At 46.1% G+C, this 24,228-nt stretch overlaps 1 pseudogene; it reads right to left on the bottom strand.

The window, feature by feature from the left end:
* Positions 1-22,616: 22,616 nt before the first annotated feature.
* Positions 22,617-22,770, bottom strand: LOC138459973 (5.8S ribosomal RNA; annotated as a pseudogene).
* Between the last annotated feature and the right edge of the window lie 1,458 nt (positions 22,771-24,228).

Consider the following 24,228-nt stretch of genomic DNA (forward strand, 5'->3'; position numbering starts at 1 on the left):
CCCTATTCAAAACCCCTTATGAATTTCGATGGTGGCCCTTGGAGATTTTAACAAGTGAAACAGCATGACACAGCAAACCAACAAATACATGTGACTGGTCAGCAGGTGAGGTGGTAACAAATATAGCATTTCAACACATCACAAGCAGAATCTATTTTACTAAAACAAGTTATACCTATGGCTTAAGTCCTTAGCTCTGAATTCATGTCCCTAAGGAGGAAAGGAATCTGTTCCTGGTTGAGTCCACGGAACAGCCAAAAGGGGGAGCTCTCCCAATCGTGGCTCACTACTTTCCTACAATTTCTAAAAGAGGTGCACGCCGTGTGGGAGTCAACAAATTCCTTTATTCATGTTGCTACCCCTTGGTGTGACTCATACTAAAATCACAGCGGTCTGTGGTCCAATATTCCTTGGTCCCATTCCTGCTGTGTTTATAAAAACAATGGATAATTTTTACCAAGCTCATATACCCATTCACTATGAGTCAAGTGGATCAGGTCATCACCCTGAACCTGTGTTTGTCAACCGGTTTCAGCGGGGGAATATGGTTTGCCGCTTTCTTCAGGACTATAGAATATGCTTATTTGTGGCACTCTATACATTCATAAAAAGACAGTAGTAACTGTTCTCTGTCCTTCAATTGCTTTGTCTGGATCCGGCGTGGTCCATTTAGATGGGACATCACATCTGGATATAAACTCCCTGCAAGGGAAAATGCACAAATCAGGGACCTTGAAGGTTCTGACTACTACTAATTCTACAATACTTTATACTTCCTCTTACCGCCATCCGTAGTCTACTTTGGTAGGGAATCAGGTCGGTCTCTGTACTCTTCACTCCAGAGCCCTGGTTTCTGTCAAGTAAATTACTCCCTTTCAGATTTTTGTTACACTCTCTTTTTGTTTCTATTTACATTTAAGTGTCTATTATTTTTGTAACACAACACTTACCGTCACCTTGATGGTATTGGTGCTCGGTATTCCCTGTTTGTCCTTGTCTCATTGCTTTTCACAGGTATTGTATTCCAAGGGCTGTCATGCCTGCAATGTGTAAAAAGATAAGTGTGTCAGCAGTGGATGATATGTCCCTGCTTTTTCACTCAGCACATCAGTTATCTTGATTGATATAAGAGGTTTTTTTCCCTATTTTTCTTTCTTTTTCTCTGCCAGGGTGTCATCCCGTATAGCAAGCTGAATATGCCTGTTAACTAATGCGTTATCAAGCTGGATATTTTCGATTTATGCATTCGTTGTGTATCGTATATTGTGTCCGCTCTGAGGGGCACTCTAAGGAGAGAGAAATCCGAAGAGAGAAACCACTGCTTGTTCTAATGCCAAACGCGTACTGTGGCGCCTAATCGTCATGTCAGAGTTTTTGATTTTGGTAGATTTAGGTAGACTGTATTCTACTTGGCACCTGTCACTAAGTAAGAATGCCACATGTAGTGCGCATTCATCTAAGGCATGGGCATGGTGTTTATGCCTGTATTCAGAATTCAGGCAAAAGCGTGTGCTACGTGATGCGGGGGCATAATGATTGTTTGAACGCTAAGCCTGCCCAGCGTTCTGTATGTGAGCACCTCCCTCTTTCTCATTACGCCCGCTCTTTTTCTTACCTCGCATATCGTGTTCTATTCACGCCGCTCCGATCGGGTTTGTTTTCTTCTCCCGTGTCGGTCACCATCTTGGGAGAGGTTTAAATATCTAGTGGTGGCACTAGTCCTACTCGTATTTCTATTGCCAGTTGTTAACATCCAGGCAGTCTGATGTGTTCTGTCCTCTCGGTGCCGTCGGATAGTTTTAAGGTGGCATACGTTGCTCTGTGATTTTAGGCACATAACCTACTGACATATAGGGCAAAATTATATTTAAACAGACATGTGTATGATCTCACTACCTTGTTAGTTTTCTCATATTAATATTTTGCGGTGTGTCGAATGCGTGAATATTAGCTTCTTGTGGTTTGGGGCTGCCTGTATTGTCTTGGCGTGATTATAGTTGCATGGATATAGCAATGCGCGCGGTATTTCTTCCTCTACCTGACCAATGGTGATGGGTTACTGCAGACTCATTTTTGGACTGCTAGTGTTTGCCAGCATATACCTTAGTTGAGGCCATTAATGTGGCTCTTTAGTCTGAATATCCACATTTGTTCTCTTTTAAGCACATGGCAGCTAAATTCCTGCCCCACTCTCCCACATCTCCATCAGTGCCTCCTCCTAGGGAACTCTCACCGACATCCTCTTTGTTGTTCCTTCACCAGATATATGGACCCCTAATATGGTCTCTGTGCTCTCTCCTTTCTCCTCTTCTCCCATTAATAGTGGCACCTATTGGGACACCATCCTGGCCTCCTTCCTATCCTCTAAGGTCATCATTAATGTCTACTCTAATGGGGCTGTCTTGGTCCAAGGCCCTCAGGCCAACTTTCATCTCTTTGATAGACGCTTTCCGCGCCTCATCAACTTCATTTCTTCTCCTGCTGTCCCATCTCTGCTTTCCTTGGCTACCTTGCCTTCCTCCTCCCTCTCTGACCCCTCTCGGGTGCTTTCTACACTTCCGCAGGGCTTACCTCTGATCTGTACCCCTCCCCGAAAGTCCTTCAAGGAGGGCAACCTTCTCTACATCGCCACTCTTAACTCCCGTTCCGCTATCAAACATTCCTCTGATATCTGCCGCCTCTTGAAGAACTTGACCTCGATGTCCTCGGTCTCACTGAGACATGGTTTACGGCCAGCTCTGTCACCAGCTTTGACATGCTACAAGATCCTTTCCGCACCAAAGCCCAACCGCTCTGGTGGGGGTGTAGCCCTTATCTTCCCTGAGTGGATTCCTGCCTCGGTTACTCCTACACAGGCCTACACCTCTTTTGAATGCCACGTCTGCAGGCTCTCTCTCTCTCCCCAAGCCATTCCCTTACCGTGGCTACTATCTATCGGCCACCTGGTCAGATTTCTTCCTTCCTCTCGGAGTGGGTGGACATCTCCTCCTCACTCCTGGCCTCAACCACTCAACTCCTCCTTCTTGGAGACTTCAACATCCACCCGGATGCCTCCTGACCCCCTCTGGACTCTTTCGCGACCTCTGTGACTCTCTCTTACTCACCATTCTTCCCTCAGGCCCGACTCATTCTGCAGGACACATTCTTGATGGTCGGATCTCTTCTGACCTTCCCCTCTCGGTCCCTCTCTCCACTCCTCTCTCCTGGAGTGATCACTTTCTCCTTTCCTCCCACCTCAGCCTCCCTACCCCGCAGGCCAAGCCACCGCCATCACTGCCACCCACCTTCTAGGTCATCCGACCCATGAAACGCGTGTCAGTTTAGGCTTTCGCTTACACCTTCTCACCCTCTCTTCCCCCTCTGGCTGACTCTCACCCTGACACAGCCCTCTCCATGCTCCACTCTTCTATATCTGATACTCTTGATATCCTTGCCCCTGTCATGAGAATCCGCCTGAAGACCAAAGTCAAGTGTAACTCCTGGTATGACTCAGACCCCGTCACCCTAAAACGCAGGTGTACGGAGGCCAAGAGGAAATGGCATGCTTCAAGTTCATCCTCTGAAAAACTGGTCTGCCGCCTGCTGCGAAGGCAATGCTGGCTCTTAGTCCTCACCAAGAAGAGAGCTCAAATCCAAGCCCGCGTCTCTGCGGCATCTAACAACTCATCTGAACTCTTTAAAATCTGCAAGGAACTGGCCAATCCTGCTGCAGTCTCTACCTCTCCTGTCCCTTTCCAAGCCCTCTGCACGGCACTGGCTTCTCACTTCATTTCTAAAACTCAGGACATCCTGTCCTCACTCTCCTCCTGTCACCTCCTCCCCTCTATTCTCTGCTCTTCCTCTGGCCCTTCTTCAGCCACCCCTCCTTCTCTGCCTTTCCCCTTTTCTCTGCAGACAAGGTTTCTAGACAAGCCCGATCTTTGAAAGTCTTGTCGAAACAGGTTCACCCCTGTTCCTCCAAAACTATCAGGACCACATCGACTCCCTGGCTCCTGCCCTGGATGATTTCTGCAATCACTCCTTCACCACTGGAGTCTTCCCCTCCCCATTGAAACACTCCCTTGTGCACCCACTTCGAAATAAATCCTCTGTAGACCCCTCCTGCCCGGCTAACTATTGTCCAATCTCTATCATTCCCTTCCTGGGCAAGCTCCTGGAGAAACTGGCTATCTCCCAGCTCAATCTCTACACTAAATCTGTTGGTTGTCTTCATGACCATCAGTCTGGCTTCAGAGCTGCCAGAAGCACGGAAACTGCTCTCCTGAACATCCGTGAAGACCTGCTCACCAACCTTGACTCTAAAACCCAGTGCGTTCTCATCTTGCTTGACCTCTCTTCTGCCAATGACACTGTCAACCATGCCATCCTGCTCAACCATATCCATGATAACCTGGGTATCACTGGTCAGGCTCTGGTGTGGCTAACTTCTTTCCTCTCCAACCGACCCTCCCAGGTCCAACTGGGGTCCTTCCTCTCTGACGTCGTTTTATCTACCTGTGGTGTCCGCCAGGGATCTAACCTCTCTCCCTGGCTGTTCAACCAATACCTGGCACTCCTTGCCCACTGCATCGCCGCTCTCTGTCCCAACTTTCAGTGCTATGTGGATGATACCCAGCTCCTTTTCAGGCTACCCTCTGCCTCCTCTTCTCCTTCCCTCATCTCTGACTGTCTGTTTGCCATCCAGGAGTGGTGTGCCGCCAATGACCTCTGCCTTAATGCCAGTAAGACTGAGATTCTACTCATCAGCACACCCACTCCCTCCTTCCCTGCAGCTCTCTGGCTGGCCAGTCTTGGCCTTCTTCCTACTCCCACCTGCAACGGGGTCATCTTCGACTCTGCTCTCTCCTTCTCCCCTCACATCTCTGACATCTCTAAGAAGTCACACTACCAGCTGCACCTCCTTAGAGGTATTCTTCCTTTCCTCTCCTTCCCCCAGAAGCTCACTGTCTCTAGAGCCCTGGTCCTCTCTAGGCTGGACTATTGTAAAAGCCTCTATCTAAATCTGCCTGCCTCTACTCTCTGCCCTCTGCAACTCATCCAGAACAGGACTGCGAGACTTGTCCTTGGCCTCAAGCCCAGGGATCGTATCTCTCCAGGACTGAAATCTCTGCACTGGCTCCCAGTGGCTGCGAGGATTAAGTTCAAAACCCTCTGCATTGTACACAAGGCCTTCTGGGGACTGGGGCCGCAATACCTTCAACTCTCTCTTCCTAAATATCTTCCTTCTCAAGCTCTTTGCTCCAACTCCCTCAGTGTCAGTGGCTTCTCCAAGCAATGAGTTGGTGACAGATCACTCTCTTCGGCAGGGGCCTCTCTCTGGAACAGCCTTCCTGCCTCCCTGAAACTCGAGGAGAACCATCTCTGGTTCCGGAAGCACCTCAAAACCTTCCTCTTTGCCTCTGCTTTCTCTCCCCCTCTCCCTTGCTGATTTCCTGACTGAAACTGCTCTGGTTACCTGGCCACCCTTTCTGATCTCTGGCCCAGGCCCCATCAATTGCCCACTTGCACTGCCTCCCTGGCAACCCCTGCACTTGGGGACTGTTGTTCTATATCCTTACAGTCCCCCTACCAGCACTTTTGTCTGCACTTCCTTGCACTTGCCACCAGCTGGACGTTTTTTTATGTATCTTATTTATTCCACCTTATTTATTCCACTTTTTCCCATGTACTGCACTTTCCCCTCTCCCTTCCCCCTCGCACTTGTCCTTTTCCCCCTTCCTATGCACTTGCGCGATCTGAATGACACTTGGCCTAGTAGGATCGTTGTCTGTCCTCCCTTTGTTTCCCCGCCTTGCCTCATTGCGCCTTGAAACACTTGTGTATAGGCGCATTATAAATGGCATATCATATCATATCATTCTCCCTTTCCATACGGCCATTGAAAAAAATAGAAAAAAGGTAAACAGAAAATGGCTGCCATGGAAAGGAGAGAAGGTAATCCCTGCTTCATTTCCATGACGGCTTGTCATGGATGGGAGTAGAAGTACTGGGGACAGAAGTGTCCCGAGCGTGTCTGCTCCAGAAAAGGGCCAAAAAGAAGGTAAGTGGGTTTTGAAGGGCAGGAAAGGGATTGTTTGTATTGAGGGGACTCAGGGGCAGATATAGGGGGAGGATGGCAGTCTCCAGCCGTGTGGCGGCTTGGAGCAGGCACTACCCTGTTCCGAGCCTCCTCATTGGCTGAGGGGTTGACACTTGTAGGATATTTTGTATAGATTTAGGTCTGGCGGTATTTTCTTACCACCAAAATAAAAGTGGTAATTTGGTAATATCTTGTCCTTGCATCTAGATTGGGTTGTGCCTTACCTCCTTCCAGTGACCATGTTTTGTTACATTATATTGGATAATATAGTAATATACACTATTGGTGGTCATTTCTGGTGGTAAATTACTTAGTGGTAAATTACTTAGTGGTGAGCATAATTTTCCTGTTCTATTTATGGCTCCATCATACACCAAACCTTCCTTATTCTTATAATATTCTTTTGATCTATAGAGAGCCTTGGAGCTACATTCAGAGACACCACAATTTCACATAAAGCATCACCAATAACCCGTGGTGTTATCACTGATTTGTCTACATCATTGACCTATGCTTCCATATACCTCATTACTGATTCATTACTGTTTCATGGACCCCCAGTAATCTATATATTATATTATATTTCCCCAGACACCATGCACTGGGGAACACACGCATACATCTATTTATCACTGCTAATTCTATCTATTATTCCATCTGCATGAACAAATGGGTGACTATATTACCAAAGAACATGAATCTTCCCCACATCCGCTTATGCAAACCCAAACAAATTAAAACTCAGAGACATGTATATATATAAATCTTATATTGCAAACAATTACAAGGTCATGATACAATTCGTACCATTTGCATTTCATCTCTACCTGTAACAAAATGAGAAGAGAAAAACAAAACCACAGATACAATGCATCAAATCTTTTTTTTTTTTTTAACAAGGATTCAACACATGACAAATAAAAATGCAAGCGATTTTCTTTTGCTTTGCTATCCTAACTGCCTAGTATTTTTAGAAAAAATTCACCAAACAATTGCATAAAAAATTACCTCACTTCGAACTTGGCTGCTTACCAAAAAATCTGTGGTTTCCTCCCACAGGCAACCTCCTTCAGAAGAGTGGCCCAGTCGACATGGGTTGCCTTCGTAATCTCAATGTCTGAAGTGTGTGTGGCGAAAAACATAGGGTTCTCAAGCCAGAGCTAAGAAACCCAGATCATCCGTCTATATCGAGCTCAGCAAAAGTGAACTGCACTCCCTCTGTCATTCTTTTCCTATCAAACCTCTGCACCTTCCCCTTTTCCTACCTGGGGCCACTGCAGATACTTTGCACCAATCAAATTAAAAAAGGCCACATCACCCTTCCTTCCACACTTCCTTCAACCTTCCTTCCACCCATTTTTACAGTAAGAAACTGTAACTAAAATAATTTCCAGGCATGCAGATTCTGCTTGCTGCAAACACAGTGAACAGAAAGAAGAAAAAAAATATCCTAGTGCACGTTTGAAAACGAATTTCAGAACATGTAGCGCCACCTCATTTTTCACATAGAGATTACATTATAATGTTAATGAGTTAGCACCAGTGATTAGTACTTGTTAATTAACTCAGTTAGTTAGATAAATAATGCAGTCTCCTGTGTATGAGGCATTTCAAGGAAGAGAAAAGAAAGAAAAAAATCCTGGCGCACTTTTAAACCTGCAGCCTGTCTCCATCTGCATACTCATGCGTTATGCTAGCAACATAGGACTGGCTATATGTGTATGCCACATTATTGCTGTCAATAGAATGCTATCACATTCAGTGAGGCGCTATACTTCAAAGCACTATAAAATATACTACACACTACCCCCCCATTGCCAGGGACAAAGAAAAGAACATCGGGAGAGGGATTCCCGGTCGGGTATAGCTCCGGCAAGGGCCAATCAGATTGCATGTTACTAATTCAAGCTAATTATCACATCAAAACTGACCTTTAATAAGAAATGAACACACAACTGTCCTCTAATTACTAAACTTCAGTTGTAATGTTACTATGCCTGCTCCTCCTGCTATTGCAAAGCACAATTCCATGTGTCACTGCAGCACTTAATCCATTGACACAATTTTGAAACTCATTGCTTGTAAAATAGTTTTCTGTGACACAATGTTTAATATGTGCATTGCTGGAGTGAACACATGTGAGTAACCATCTGCATGTTATTACTTATTTAAACCGCAAAAGTAAAACATGTTTTCCACACATTTTTATCAAACTATTTAAACTGTTTTTCTGTAACAAGCTAGAAGCAACATACCAGCATGTTTTTCAATCGAAAGAGACTACACAATAATTATATGGGCAAGCAAATGGAACACCTCTTACATTAGATCAAGCAAGAGGCCAGGCACTTCAGGGCATGACATTTTTTGGCCATTTATCATAAGTAATACAATACCCCCTACCATACGTTAAACGCATATTGCAAGTTACTGAAGCGTTCCATCACCTCACACACCTCGTTCCTGCATTTGCTCATGGAACTCCTCAGTGACATGCAATATCCTTATATTGTGCATTAGGGGTACTTCATGCCATATAGGCAGTTCAGTCAGAAAGAATAAACAAAGACAGAATAAGGCAAATAGTGATTTATGTTATTAGAAACACAACACGTTCAAGCCCAAAACAATGGGCCACTATAGTGTTTTAGAAAGAGAGACGGGTCCTTATTCCAAGTGGTAAGGACTTTTCCTGAGGTCAATAATTCTGTTACTGCATAATGGTAAAGTGTTAGTAGCGGTACATGTTTCAGAGATTTGGTGGTGATTGCAAAATGTTACTTTAATACTCAGTAAAATAAATTGTCATTGTTTATTTTGTAATATTTGCATAACAAGGTTGTCTTAATAAGTTAAGCATTTTAATTGCAAACTTAGTTGAAGTGAAAGAGGTTTAACATGAGCATGCATTAGGTGTAATGAAAAAGTAAACATTTGCTGTATAAGAAAGTCAAACCAGTTCCTCATGGTTTAGCCTTCCCTTTCATGTTTTGAATAGCATGTGGCAGTAAAAAAGGGCTTCCTTTAAAAGAAGTCTCTTTTTGAAAGAAATGTTACCTGGAAAGTCTACTGTTGTTTTTTAAGACAGCATGTTCAGAATTAAGTTAATTCCAATAGGTATTCATTGCATTCTTAACAATCGGATTGGCAAAGACAAGGGGCCTCATTACAACCCTGCCAGTCCGGAAAGAATGGTGGTGGTAAAACCACTGCCACCGTTCTTTCCAGACCGGCTGATTAAGAGTCCTGCAGGCGGGAGCTGTCACTCCCGCCAGGTCTGACCTGGCCTGGCGGGTTTAACACCACCCACCTGCAGGAGGACATGGAAGGTCGCAATGCCCCAGTGATTCCAGGAATCACAGAGGCGGAATGGTAATACAAGTCCGGTGGTTACCGCTGGACTCGTAGTGAGGCCCAAGGTATTAGCGATCACCATTTGTTAACTACAAATAAACAAATGCACTAGAGGGTAGTGTAATTACCTTATTTTAGTTCAGTGGTGATTGAGTACTACTAGCACAATGATTGTGCACCTACCTAACCGTCTGATTCATTATATAAAATAGGGCCTCATTACGAGTCCGGCGGTAGCCGCGCCGGAAAAAAAAGGCAGGCTGCCGCCGGACCCGTAATACCATTCTGCCTCTGTTAATTCCTGGAATACCTGGGGCATTACAACCCCGGTGACCCGATTATTCTGGAGGCGGAATTCTGTAAATCCTGGTGTTTCCATGTCCGCCTGCAGGTGGGTGGTGTTAAACCCGCCAGGTCAGAGCAGGACACTTAATCAACCGACCCGGGAAAGAACGGTGGCAGTGGTTTTACCACCACCGTTCTTTCCGGACCGGCAGGGTTGTAATGAGGCCCATAATGTAATCCTGACAGGAAGGTTAGGCTTGCATGACCTCTGATGAGTCCTGAAGTAAGAACTGTCAGGTAACTAAAACCCCACTGATCCTCCCTGTGAAAGGCGCTTAAGAAAAACAAACAATACTAAAAACTGCAAGTCTACAAGCAGAGAGTGGGTCCTTCTCCCCTTTTATTCCCCTGAGGTATAGGGGGGTATTGGGTTGTTTTGCATGCCTGTATGCTTTGTTTGGTAGCTCCATGGGGTCTGCTGGCTGCTGCATATGGATGTTGCTTATTCCTCACTTTGTTGAGTATCTTGGCATCTTGTTTGTGTTTCAACAGAAGTATTCCTGCTTCTTTTCCCCTTAGTGGTTTTCTTTCTCTCCACAGCTGATTCTCGTAGCAGTTAGGCAGAGTTTCGGATCTCTCTTCTTGTTGCAGGTTTTATGTTACTTCTGATTCTGATGCAGGAGAAAGACAGTGACAAATATTTAGTCAAAGAATCAAGACTGGAGATTACAGTGGTCTGCATACAAATATGCTGGGAAAATGAGGTAGGAAAAATGGGGCCCGGCTATTTGCCACCATTTTCAGTCCGAGCACTAGCTCTGAACATCTCCCTAATCCTCCCACCTTCCATTTTACTATTTTTTAATACTCGTTTGACAAGGCGATTGTCCTTGTCACACTGTCTGCATGTTAAACAATAATTAGTCATCGGTTTCTCATTTCTAATCGGGTGTTGCGCATTTGTTGCATGTTATATATTAAATTATTAAATAATACTTTAAGACAAGCACTTGTGAAACACTTCACACCACCCTCCATGGGAAATCAATTTGATGTATACATCCTCTACTCCATGGCACTGGTTGGCACCTAAAACTGTGGAATCTAAAAGCAAGAGCCAGGAATTGGCAACACCCAAACCCTGCTCTCACTCTCCACCCACACCTCTCATGCCCCACCTAACTCTTCACTACTATAATCCTTCAAATATACACTTCCAACATCCCTTCAGAAGACAAACCAGGTCTAGAGTACTTGAAAAACTCAGGCCCAATCCATCTGCTAACAACAATACTTCTGTCAATTTTGCACGCAACAACCAGGGGCTGGCCATATGTCTAACCTTCCCCGACCATCCCAACCGCAAACACAACAGTGATTTTCATATTGGTACACAGTTAGTGGGTACTTCCAGCCTTCATCCATCAAAACTGCAGGTTTTTGCATCTATGTCCACAACTAACCCATCCATCCCACTTTTCTTAAAGAGCCAGGAATAGCGGAGCAAACATTATTGGCAGAAGGCCGCTACGTAAGACCACTTTAGAAATTAATGACATTACAAAATGCAATGGAGTGGCACATAATTATAAAGTAAAAGAATCCAAATTTGACTCCACTCACTCCTTCTCTCCTAATATCTCTGATGTCTCTAAGAAGTCAAACCATTAGCTGCATCTCATCAGAGGTAGTCTTCCTTTTCTCACTTTCCCCCAGAAGCTCACTGTCTCCAGAGCTCTGGTCCTCTCCAGGCTGGACTACTGCAACAGCCTCTTTTTAAATCTTCCTGCCTCTACTCTTCAACCTTTACAGTTTATCCAGAACAGGACTGTAAGACTTGTCCTGGATCTCAAGCCCATGGATAATATCTCTTCAGCTCTGAAATCGCTTCACTGGCTTCCCCGGGCTGCAAGGATCAACTTTAAGATCCTCTGCATTGTCCACAAGGCTTTCTGGGGCCTGGGACCGCTCTACCTCCAACTTTCTCTTCCAAAACATCTTCCTTCTCGAGGTCTCCACTCAGCCACCTCCAACTCTCTGATGGTCAGACGCTTCTCCAAGCAGAAAGTTGGGAGCAGATCTATCTCCTCGGCTGGGGACTCCCTCCGGAACAGCCTCCCTGCCTCTCTCAAACTTGAGCAGAACCACCTCTGCTTCTGGAAGCAACTCAAGACCTTTTGCTTCTGCGTTCTCTCTTCCTCTCCCCTGCTGATGCACTGGACTACTCCGTGAACTGGTCACCCGCTGAACTCGGGCACAGGCTCCTGCATGTCCAGTTGCCCTTACACTGCCTCCAGGCTCCCCACACTTAAGGGTCTGTATGTGCAACCCTACTGTCCCTTCTCTCTGCACTTATGAGAGACCTGCTGGCTGCACTTGTGAGTTAACTTCACTTCCCCCTTCCCCTACCCCGTGGCACTTCTCCCCTTGCCTCTGCCCTACACTTGCACGATCTGAATGGCACCCGGCCTAGTAAGATTGTTATTTTGTCCTCCCTTGTTTCCCCCTCCTTGTCTTGTCACGCCTAGAAACACTTGTGTACAGGCGCTTTATAAATGCCATATCATATCATAAGATATCAAAATATAATGTATTCAAAGATAGATTGAAAATACTGCAAAACAAGTACGGCACATGTGATAAATATTGCTAGTCATCACAGTGTTAGAAAGTAAACAATATAGTTTACAGTTTCATGTGTGTTGTGCATATTTCTGACCATGTGCTAAACACATTCGGGCCTATTTACAACGCGTTTTTGAATGGGATTTTCAATTTGAACAACGGTTTTGTAAATCATTCCCATGTATGTGGTAACTTACATGTGCAGCATCACACGGATGTCGTGCTTTACTACGACGTGACGGAATACACTTATTTCTGGGTTTGAGAGAAACGGATGCCTGTTCGCCCGGTGCTGCCAGAAAGCATGCCCATTCTTTCCCATGCTCTTGATACTAGTTTTTTTTTTTTTTTTTTTTTTTAATCATACTAGCCATGTTCTTACTTCTATAATCAAGATACCTTCGCAAAGAAATTCAGCACTCTCTAATATATCTATAAATGACACCTTACAAAACACACCTTAATGTTCTTTTCTTAAAAAGAGACCTAAATAAAATAGAGATATTGTTGATACCTTACGATTTATAATGGGTTTGTGTTTTCGTTTTTTTTTCGTTGTTCTCTTTCAAAGTGACTTGACTTTTTAAAATATTCAAAGCTGTGGCACAGCATGTTGCCGAGAAGAAATGGCATTATGCAAATACAATCCTTCTTTTTCTGACTTTGTAGCTCTATGTGAAGTGTCTCATGTTTGTATAATTTCAGCAACAGCAGTGGGGAAGGAGAACCTGCTGAACCTACAATGCAGGTGACATTTCCATCAGGGAAGTTGACAGCTTTGAAGGTAAAATGACACCCAATTTAACCAACAATGTTGAGGTATATCATAACAGTATGATTTTCTTCAGTCTGGACATCTGAGACCTTGAAATGTCTGGATGTTATGTTATTTCTCGTCAACCATGTTGGCTGCTTACTTGTACAGGGAGCACAGTGAGACAAGCAGTTGTTGCAATTACACAAAGATGACGCAACAGGTAACACCCCTTAATTCCAGATCTCTTGATAGAAGTGATTGGAATTGATCAGAATAACGGTGATTTAAAGATCTAGAGCATTCTGAATTAATATTAACCTTTCATTCTGAATTAATATCAACCTTAAGTTTGCAACTCAAAAAACATTCTTACAGCAAGGTGACTAAGATGATTTCGAAATTCCCCGTTGTACTCACACTATTTACACTATCCGAAATCGCATAGATGTGTGAAAGGAAAATCCTATACTAGGGGTGTCTCTGACTTTTCTTGTGGCAATTGCGAAATGCAGGTCTCAAACAAAATTGAGTACAAGCGATGAAGATGTCTTTGTTTTCATGGGCAGACTTCAGGGTCACAATCCACCTCGCATGACCCGTAGACTGGTTCTGGAAAGCGCAAATTAAATTATTGCAATTTTTAATTACCTAAAAATTGCAATTTCCGTACTAAAGTGTGATTTGCAATGTGAAGAAATGTGATCCAAAACCATACAAGAAACTACCTAAAATACATATTTTGTACCAAATTTCATGTATATATGAATGTTTTACTATTAAGTACCGCCTACCACCTACTCAGCACATACGCCCACAGAACAGGGTGGGCAAGTACACAAAGCAAATGTCCATAAAACATAATATGATGATATAATATGGCATTTATAAAGCGCCTATACACAAGGGTTTCAGGCGAGACGAGGCAAGCGAGGGGGAACAGAAGGAAGACAGACAACGATCCTTGCCAGGCCAGGTGTCATTCACATGACAGGCTTGATTAGTTGCTCATGAGGGTCATTGATGTGTTGTGGTAATATTTTACTCTACGGATGGAAATCTACCGTGTGTGCATTATATTGTGAAATTCATACAAAAGCAGCAGGGGTTAGAATTATGCAATTCAATTCTCATTCAGGTTTTTGTTTCAATATAACTTTCATTTTAAATTTTGAACCACACACTTCTTCGTGCTCGTTATTTAATGATTGACACATTGATGTATGTATGTATCAATCTTATACAGCACCTCATAGAATTACATCCAAGCATGCGTCTTCTATGTCCATGGGTCCAGATCTAGGAAATGTGAAATTAATGTGATGATGATGTCTAAAACGCCACCTGTAACGAATACCATTGTTTTGAATGTTTTTAATTTTTAGCACACAAGAGCAACACCCATGTGTTCTGTTGTCTGGCTTTCTGGGAGTAGTATAGAGTCAAATAGTGGCAGAGTGCTCCATAGATGCGGACATAACGTAGTGAGACAGAGAGAAAGCAGGGAATCCATGCCTCTCACTCAGTGAAGCAGGGTAAGAGGGCCAACGGTTTGTACACTCCCCTGCCTCCTTCCCTATGGCGAGTTCCCAACACCACCAATATCTCCTACCTCAATAACAAAGGCACAAGGGCATGAGGCAGGGAGGGCACAGGTTACAGCCAGAGCTGGAACATGGTTGTCGGGTGCATTTCTTTTTTTTAAAAAAAAACCTCTAGAGACAGGGACAGTATCCCTGATCAGCTCCTGTTTCCAACACCTTTGCATAGCTAAACTCTATACGACAAGTCAAAGCATCAATGATTTTCTGTAAGGGAAGAAACTATTAGGATGCACTCTTTTCTGTAACCAAATATGTGTTCAGGGCATGGCTGAGTAGCTCCACGATGAAGAATGTATTAAATAAGCCACCCTAATTAACTATATGCTTATTTTATGACGTTTTTAGTAACAACACAACGATTACTTGAGGGAATTAGTCCTTTATTTTAAGTTTTAACGTGTTCTGTTTTCTGCATTCCATTAAATGTTTCGATTAGTCTGAGGAACTCATTAATCTTTGTACGTGTTTTATTATTATTTGCACTTGATGATTTGTAACCTTTCTGTCTCACGCCGCAATAAAGTATTATGATGATGATGATGGATGATGATATCTGAACTCCTAGTTAGCCCATGACCTTCCCTATCAAAATATCTGCCACGAGAAGTGGGCAGAGCACAATGCGAGGAGCGAGTCTGTCATCTGCTAACTTTGCATCCCTCGTCTAACCTGATTCGTCTCTCTGGTCCCACTGGCAAAGTCATTCAGATCAAAGAGACGTTTGAGCTTGGGAAAGTACAGAGCCTCTAAAATGTGTCAGTTGGTGTGTGGGGTTCTGTGGAGATCAGAATTATATTGGCTTTTATATAATATCTCTATTCGCCTCTTAGTTAAATCTATTGAGCTGGTTGACACACAATTGGTATAAAAAATCAATAGTTGAGAACATAAACCCAATTATTTTTACTGAATGGTTATTGGTGATACAGTGGCGGATGCAAAACAGCAGCTTAAAGATTAACCCTATCAAGTCTACCATCATGGTAGGGGGTAAACGGGCAGATTAATGTCTTGTAAATCTCTGACCCACTGTACTGGGAAAGTGCCCTCAATAGACAGCAATTACTGGGAAAGTGCCCTCAATTACTGGGAAAGTGCCCTCAATAGACAGCAATTGTGAAAATGCTGTGGGCCTAATTTACAAACAGTTAGAGCAATAAAAAACATTGCACGGATGAAAAGAGTAGCGCAGGTAGCTGATTCATGGAATCAAAAGCATTCAGAAACCTGCTTCGCAAAGAATAACAAGTAACTCTTGGAATGCGCCCAACACACCCCATTACAAACAGAACATATCAGAGTCAAAAAACATTTGCGCCGGACCCATGGAAAAAGTAATCAAAGATTGCTTACCAGTAATCACCATTTCTCCCACTCCACTCCTGCAATCAACAAGTCCTCATCCCAGCACCCCCACAAACTGTGTCTCGGCCCCTGACGAAATTGGCCTTTGCCCCCTTACTTAAAGCAGCACCCACGTACCCCTACCAAACTGTGCCTCACCCTCTAACTCAAAGCAGGACCTTTGTACCCTGATGAAACTACTCCTCGGGCCCCTAACTTAAAGCAGCACCTGCGCACCCATATGAAACTGCACCTCAGTCCCCTAACTTGAAGCAGCACTGGAGTACCTTTAAAAAACTGTGCCTCAACCTCCTAACTTGAAGCAGCACCTCTGTACCCCTATGAAACTGCACCTCAGCCCCTAACTTAAAGCAGCACCTGCATACCCCAGTGAAATGCACCTCTGCCCCCTAACTTAAAGCAGCACCTGCAAGTCTGCCCTCGTCCCACTACCCCTACTGACCAGCGCCACAACCCCCAATCCAAGCCAGCACCAGCAAGTCCACCCTCGTCCCTCTACCCTAACTGACCTGTGCTCCATGCCCCAACACAAGGCAGCACTCTCAAGTCCACCCTTGTCCCAGTAACCCAAATGACCTCTGTCCCAACCTCCCGAACCAAGGCAGCACCCGCAGGTCCGTTTTCATCCCAGTACACCCACTGACCCGTGCCCAAAACTAAGGCAGCGCCCGCAAGTCTGCCCTCATCCCTTTACCCCCAATGACATGTGCCCCAATCCCCCAACCCAAGGCAGCACCGCCAAGTCTGCCCCTGTCCCAGTACCCCCACTGAACAGTGCCCCAAACCCCTACCCACAGCAGCACATGCAAGTCCACGCTCATCCCAGTACCCCCACTGGCCTGCGCCCCAACCCAACAAACCAATTAGGCACCTACAAGTCCATCTTCATCCCACTACCCCCTCTGACCTGTGCCCCAACACCCCGACTCAAGGCAGCACACACAAGTCCGACCCTTATTTCAATACCTCCAATGACCTGTGCTCCAAACCCCGCCCCAAGGCAGCATGCTCAAGTCAGCCCTCATCTCAGAAAACCCACTGACCAGAGCTCAAGCTCACAACCAAAGGAAGCACCCACAAGTCTGCCCTTTTCCCAGTTCACCCACTGAACTGAACCCCAACCCAAGGCAGCACTGCAAGTCTGCCCTCATCTGTGCACCCCCAATGACCTGTGCCCCAATCCCCCAACCCAAAGAAGCACCAGCAAGTCCAGTCAAAAGAAAAATATTTGGGTTGCCCTGGTGGACGGGCAGCAGATTGGGCAATAACAAATACTCAAACAAAAATGAGAAACTGCTGCCACAGGTTGATATCAAAAATTGCTAACTTATCAAAAACCTTATTGGATCAACCTGTAATTTAAACAATGCTTTAGTCAAACCAAAATATTTGGGTGCCAGAGAAAACACACAAACCAGTAATGGGTTTGCATTAAACATAAACAGTATTGTTTTACTAATAATTTATATCATAGATGGCAAAAATAATACATAACATTTAAAAAAAGTATAGGTTAAAGTACAAATTTCAGTACTCTACATCTCATAACTAGTGTTTTAGATATGTGCCTACAGTAAAAGAAGATAATGTGGTCAGCCACTAGTAAAAATGGAATAAGTAGAATAGGTAAATTGTGAAAAGGTTCAAAAGACCCAGTGATTGAAACAGATGTGAAGACCTGGAGGCCAACACTGAATATGACAAGAGGAAAATGAAAACCAAAGAGGGTCCAAAAAGATTATATACATAAAAATTCACTCTCTTGTTAAGAACCTCAAGAGACATTTATTTGGTTTAAATGGATCGTATCTAAAGTTTTGCCGTTCAAAAGTTAGTCTCATCATGATTTGCAACCAAAAACATTAACTGTTGTCTTTGGTGGGACAGAATAACCCTACTTCAATTGCAGATCGTAGAGGCATTTCCTAGACCATAGTCCAACACATTAGTGTGTGTGTCATTCTGTACATTAGAGAAAACCAATTGTTGAGTGTGAACAAAGCACATCCCAATTAGGCTGTGTTTTCAGTCTTGGAATTATAAGCCGGGGAGGGTCTGCCAACAAGTCCACCCTTGTCCCAGCACCCTCACTGGTCGGTCCCCAACCCCCCAAACCAAGGCAGCACCTGCAAGTCTCCCTCATCCCAGTACACCCACTGACCTGATCCCCAGCCCAAGGCAGCACCCGCAAGTCTGGCCTCATCTTTGTACCCCCAATGACCTGTGCCCCAATCCCCAAATCCAAGGCAGCACCAGAAAGTCCACCCTTGTCCCAGTACCCCCACTGACCTGTGTCCCAACCCCACAAACCAAAACCGCAGCTGCAAGTCTGTCCTCATCCCAGTACCCCAACTGAACTGTGGCCCAACCCCCAACCCATGGCAGCACCCACAAGTCTGCCCTTGTCTCAGTACACCTACTGACCTATGCCCCAACCCCCAACCTAATTTAGCACCAGCAAGTCCACGCTCATCCCAGTACCCCCACTGACCTGTGCCCCAACCAACCAAAGACAGCACCAGCAAGTCTGCCCTCATTCCAGTCAAATGTTAAGCACCAACCTACCTCAACTGCTCTGGCCTGGCTCCACCATGAAGTACACCTGCCAGGTATACTCTTTCAAAAGGAACACCTCGGAGCAGAACCTTTGAACCCAGGACTGTAGCCTCTTACATGGATACCTGTTGGATCACACTCAGCTGCACACCAACAGCTGAACAAACTGTTACAGCAGTTATACTTTGGTCCCTTGATGTAGATGTGACGTGTGTTACCCAGTGATTCAAAGTGAGGCCATATCCCAACTCAATATCCCCAATGCCAATGAGCCATGCCTGTGAATGAAGTGTGAGCACATCCACATTAACAAGCAAGTGCCAAATGGACACCAAACATCAGTGGACCAGAAGCAACACAATGTACAATGAACAGTACCTCGAGTAGTGAATGGGTAGAGGTGAATGAGCTATCACCCAATATAACAAACATCTAAATCTTGTTGAATATGGGGCAAGACACATGAAGAAATTAGTACCCATCCCCAATGAGAGACCGGAAACACCATCATGAAACATCTCACTCATCACCAAATGCATCCGCACATTGACACCATGAGACACACAATCAATAACTTATTCAATCAACACTGATACTCGGACACCAAACATGCAGATCACCTGCACAAGGAATGGCATCAGACAAGCCCCTGCCACCTCGAGCAGTCTGATGGTCAATCCCCACAAGTCAATCAAATTAATGTCATCAAGGCAACCAAAACAAACCCACAACATTACTTAACAACCATGAACATATTCACGAAGGAAGTGCCACATCAACCACACTATACATATATTACACACCCAGACATACCATGCACACAATTGGCCAACATGCCTGTACTGTAAAGCACTGAAGTAGTAAAGCAACACAAGTGCATGCCAAAGATTTGAAACACATGAATCCCAACAAATGTTAGCACCCCACATCTGCAAAAGACCCCATACATTCATCGAACATGGATGGAACATATTAAACATCACACACACAAAGCATGCGCATATGTCCCCCAGCAAACAGCACAATAACAACATTTCCCACAGAGTGGGCCCCCAAACCACTTGACAGCCATAGGACATGCTCACTTGGAGATCATAGCCAAACCAAAGGTGTACATTGACAAAGAGACAGCAAGCTTTGTGGAAGAATCATGATAATATATTTAAGACAAACTATGTACAACAAAAGGGAATAGAAATATTGTCCATGAACAAATACATAAGTAAAAAAGTAAACCTACAATGAAAACTATTTACATGAGTCAGTGGACTAGTCTGTTGTGATTTCCGACAATCTGCTCTCTGCTAAGGCCGATTCACCCTCCACATCCACTGGCTGCAGGTGGGCCTCTGATTTTGCCTAGAAGGCTTGCAGTGCTTCCTTATCTGAGGCTTGATCTCCTCTGCGTCCCTACAAGACTCCCCCAGGATGACAGCCTGTGCCAGCACCAACCACTCCTCCAACTCGGCTCTGAACCTGGCTATTGCTGCATCACGTGCGCACTGCCTCTCCACCTCCTGCTGCCTCATATATTCCACCTGGGCCGACACCAGAGCCCGAAGGTGCCATTGTGGCTCCTGCCTCACTGGTGCCATGTTTGTGCCTTGTTGACTCCTCCTACTGCCAATGCATGCCAGTATTTGCTTTCTCACTGTCTCCATTCCCTGATGCCTGGCATTGCGTGTTCAGAATAGGTACTCCCTGCGACTGGCTGCACACCATCACGCAGAGAAGCATGCTACCTCAAGACACCCATCAGCCAGGGGCAGCACCTCATCCCAGATGACCACGTCAGCTGGAAGTGCGGCTTCAGTCTGGATAGAGGCATTGCTGAAGGTGGGCAGTGCTGCCGCAGATGGCCCTGGGACATGAGGTTGTGCTGACCCCTCCATGGAGGACTGCACATACTCCTGTCCCATGGCCAGCTGTGCAGCCTGTTCACCCCCCTCGGTACATGCACCTGAGACCTTGCTCAGGGCTGCAATAGCAAGCCCCTCCTACTCCCCCTCCATCAACACAGATACCTCCATAGAGGTTTGGGGCCCTTATATGGTAGGGCCACGACCACCCGGTCCCACCACTGCCCAGGTGTCCACCACAATGATGGATTCCTGGAACCCACCCTCAGCAGCATTCCCTGATGCATGGGACAGTTCCCCAGCCACATTGCGCTCAGATGAGGTGGACACAATTGGGTGAGACTGGGGTCTGCGCCTGAGTCTGGAGGCCTTGTCTTTGGGTTTCTGCTCCAGAGCACAGCTTGCATCCTCTTTGCTAGCTGCAGCAACTCTAGAAAAGGGAACAAGGAACAGATTCATCAATCAACAGTGCCAATGCAAATGTTGTATACACAATAGTAACAGTAGCATGCAGTCAGCATGAGCCAACAAGCAACTGCCATACACACACACACAAGCCCATTCCTTGCAATGAGAATGTATAGAGTCACACAAGTGTAGGAAAAACGACACGTCACAATTTTGAGACATGCACATGTGTGAACCTAACACATTGATGTGTGGCCACATACACCTGGCATCAAATAATTCCACATCACAATACCGATGCTACAGTGACCCAAGTGTACCATGCAGGCAGAGCAGTGAGAATGGTGCCTTGCCCCTTGTTTCTGTAACACCACAGCATGGCTCACAATATCTCCTTGTCCGATCGCATAGACATGTAGTGTGGGATAGAAAACAAGACAGGACTGGCTCGAGGAGTCCTGCATGGCAAAGGGAAGCTTGACAGATATTGTCTACCAGCGGCACCCAAAGGTGGGGCAGCACCTCCAGACATCTGGGGTTCTGCCTTTGCTGCCTTAGAGCTTTGCCCTCCCAGGCTCTTCCCTGGGACTCCTAGCAGACCCCGGGTCCTGCCTGCGCCTTCAACTGCTGAGCTTGTTTTGCCTTTCCCTGTGCATCGAAAACTGCTGGTCCCCACCTGGTCTGGGGTCCTGTTCTGAGTATGGAGGAGGCTGTCTGGCTTCTGCGGTACACATCCATCCCACAGGTGTACCCTTCCCACCAAATATTAAGGCCCCATGTAGTGGTGGTCCATCAAGCCCATCTGTAGACAAATGTAAGAGAAAGACGGGTTAGCTGCAACTCAGGCTATCGGGTCTGACTTCCCCAGCAAGATGGCCACCCAAGCCTGGCCGAACAAACTGATTGCCCGGGCCACTAAGTCTGGACCAGATGGCCGGGTGGCCATGAAGTCGTGCCTGCCTTAAGGCCACCATCCAGGGTCCGGTGCTTAAACTGCCAGCTCTGCACGAGGGCTGCTACCAGCCTATTACTGTCCCTGGGGTGAGCCTTGATCAGAAGGACTTGGGCCTCCTAAGTGATGCTGGTGAGTCAGTCTTCAGGACATCACATTTTCTGCATCCATTGCCGGCCAGGGATTCAGGGCTGTGCACTTCCTTCCTCGTTTGGTGTCACTTTCATTTCCTCCACTTAGAAATATGCTCAAATTCGGAATCGTATCACGTCTGATCTGATTCAGGGAGCCGAACCTCAGTCGGCTGGCCTCAGGCCAGTGCCTTTGGGTGGTGTTTTGCTCAGTGCTGTGCCTCTGGCGCTCCTAAGTGTGAGCTTTCCCAATCTGCACGGATGGCTGCTTGGAGAGAGGCTGTCTGAGGACTTCGTCAGAAAGCCTGCATTGCATGTCCGTCCCACACATTCAGCCACGGGACACCACAGACAGCCACGTGTGGCATGGCCAGCTGCCACAGAGGCAGGGGAAGGTGCATAAAGTTTTAAGTCTGCCACTGCAACCACCACCACCAGGGCAGGTCAGGTGCATGGCCCTCATGACCACACCAGGGGGGAGACGGGGAGGCAAGGACACTTTGGCAACAAGCCTCTACACAGGACCAGGGATCCTGCAATGTTGCTGATTGTGGTCTGACCTTAAGGTGTCATAGGGCATGGGGTCCCTGCGACTACCCCCAGCTGTGCCCTGGGAAGGTTCCCCAGGACTATTGATGTTAAAGTGACCCTCAGACAGGTGTAGTCTCGGGAGGAACCTGGGGCAGCAAAGTGCATTCAAAGTGTCACTGATCAATGTGTCCTGGAATTTACACTAATTCTCGCAGCTTTCTGCACTCTTCTTCAATGCGTGATCCAAGTGATCCACCAGCAAGTGTCACAGGCAATTAGTCTGAACTTCAGGAGAGGCTGAGGGGAGGCATCCCATTCCATACTCACAGCGAAACAGCCCAAGGCCTCCCCTACATTCTCCACTTAGGAGTCAGCCAAGACCATCAGTGTTTTAAAGAAACGGGTTCCAGGCACTCAGCGCGGGAAAATCAACCACCGTCTTCTGCAGTAGTGAAATGAGGCTTTACATGGTGACGGAATCAGGTCACTCTGCCGCCGACCCACCTGACCAATCCCCACATTAACCCACGGTGACAGGAGGTGACAGGGGGTGGCAAGGTAGGATGGCTAGAGACTTCAAACCACAGCCTGGACACACATGGCCAAGCTCCAGGTAAAGGGACACGAGGGAACGTCACCCATTTGCAGACAAGCCTATCCATTGCTCATCCACAGTGGTGGGCAGCGGGAACCTCAATGCCTGCGCATCAAGTAGGCTCGGCTGCACCATGGATCCGAGCTGGCCGGCGTGTGTGAAGACCGGAGGGGCGGTTTGTACTTCCGCTCTCTATATGGTAGAGGGGAGACACAGAGACCCCTGCCAAGATTCTCTAGTATTGGAAGACGTAGTCGAGCAATCAAGGCCTAGCTTTTCAAGAGGTGATGCGAGATGGTTCTCAACTACAGTGTAGTCCCCAAGCACCCACGAAGGAATGTCCACACACTGTATCGGTTAAAACACAGTCTTTATATAATCAATATTTAGGGTGATGTACACGATCACGATAGCTCACTTTGTACGCAGAAATCAACAATGGCAAATATATATACAATTCTACAATGATACCACTAACGTTATTAGAATTTATTAAAGTGCATACAGTCAGAATGACACACAGATCAAAATAAATATGAAACCAGCAGTAGATAGAGGAAGGAAAGCAAGATGGTTGAGCTATAGGTGGAATACTGGTAACTAGCGTTAAACACAGCTCTGTGTGGAGATCCCCCCACCTGGGCAACCTGTAGAAGAAAGATACAAGCCCAGTCCATATATTGTTCGCATTAGACTTTCCAATAGTTCTGCAACCCCAAAGTACCTGGCGATGTAGCGTTCCACGTCGGGGAAATCGACAACCCTTCTTGAGTGCCCTCCCTTTAAGGAAGGAGTCACAGGTCGTCGAATGTCCGACGGAGAACAGGTCGAGCTATGACTGTGAAGTGGCCGCGTTGTTCCTAGCAGTGCTCGTTGATGGGGAAGCGTAAACGTCCTGCAAGGAAGAGGCGTGCGGGGCACCTCGTTGTCAATAGTTCTGGACCGCAAAGAGTTGAAGAACTGTGGCCCAGCAAGGGCGTCGAGTCGTCGGCGTCTCTGTGGTCTTTGGGTGGCGGGAAACCCACCGGTTGATGCTCCTGGGCGCGTTGACAGTCAGGCCTTTTCCGGCAGGATACAGCGGCGACAATGCGGAAGAGAGCATCCTTGGATCAATGAAGTTCTTAGGCAAC

This window comes from Ambystoma mexicanum, chromosome 4p, assembly GCF_040938575.1.
Source record: "Ambystoma mexicanum isolate Mex_15411 chromosome 4p, UKY_AmexF1_1, whole genome shotgun sequence".
In the NCBI taxonomy this organism is placed as follows: domain Eukaryota; kingdom Metazoa; phylum Chordata; class Amphibia; order Caudata; family Ambystomatidae; genus Ambystoma; species Ambystoma mexicanum.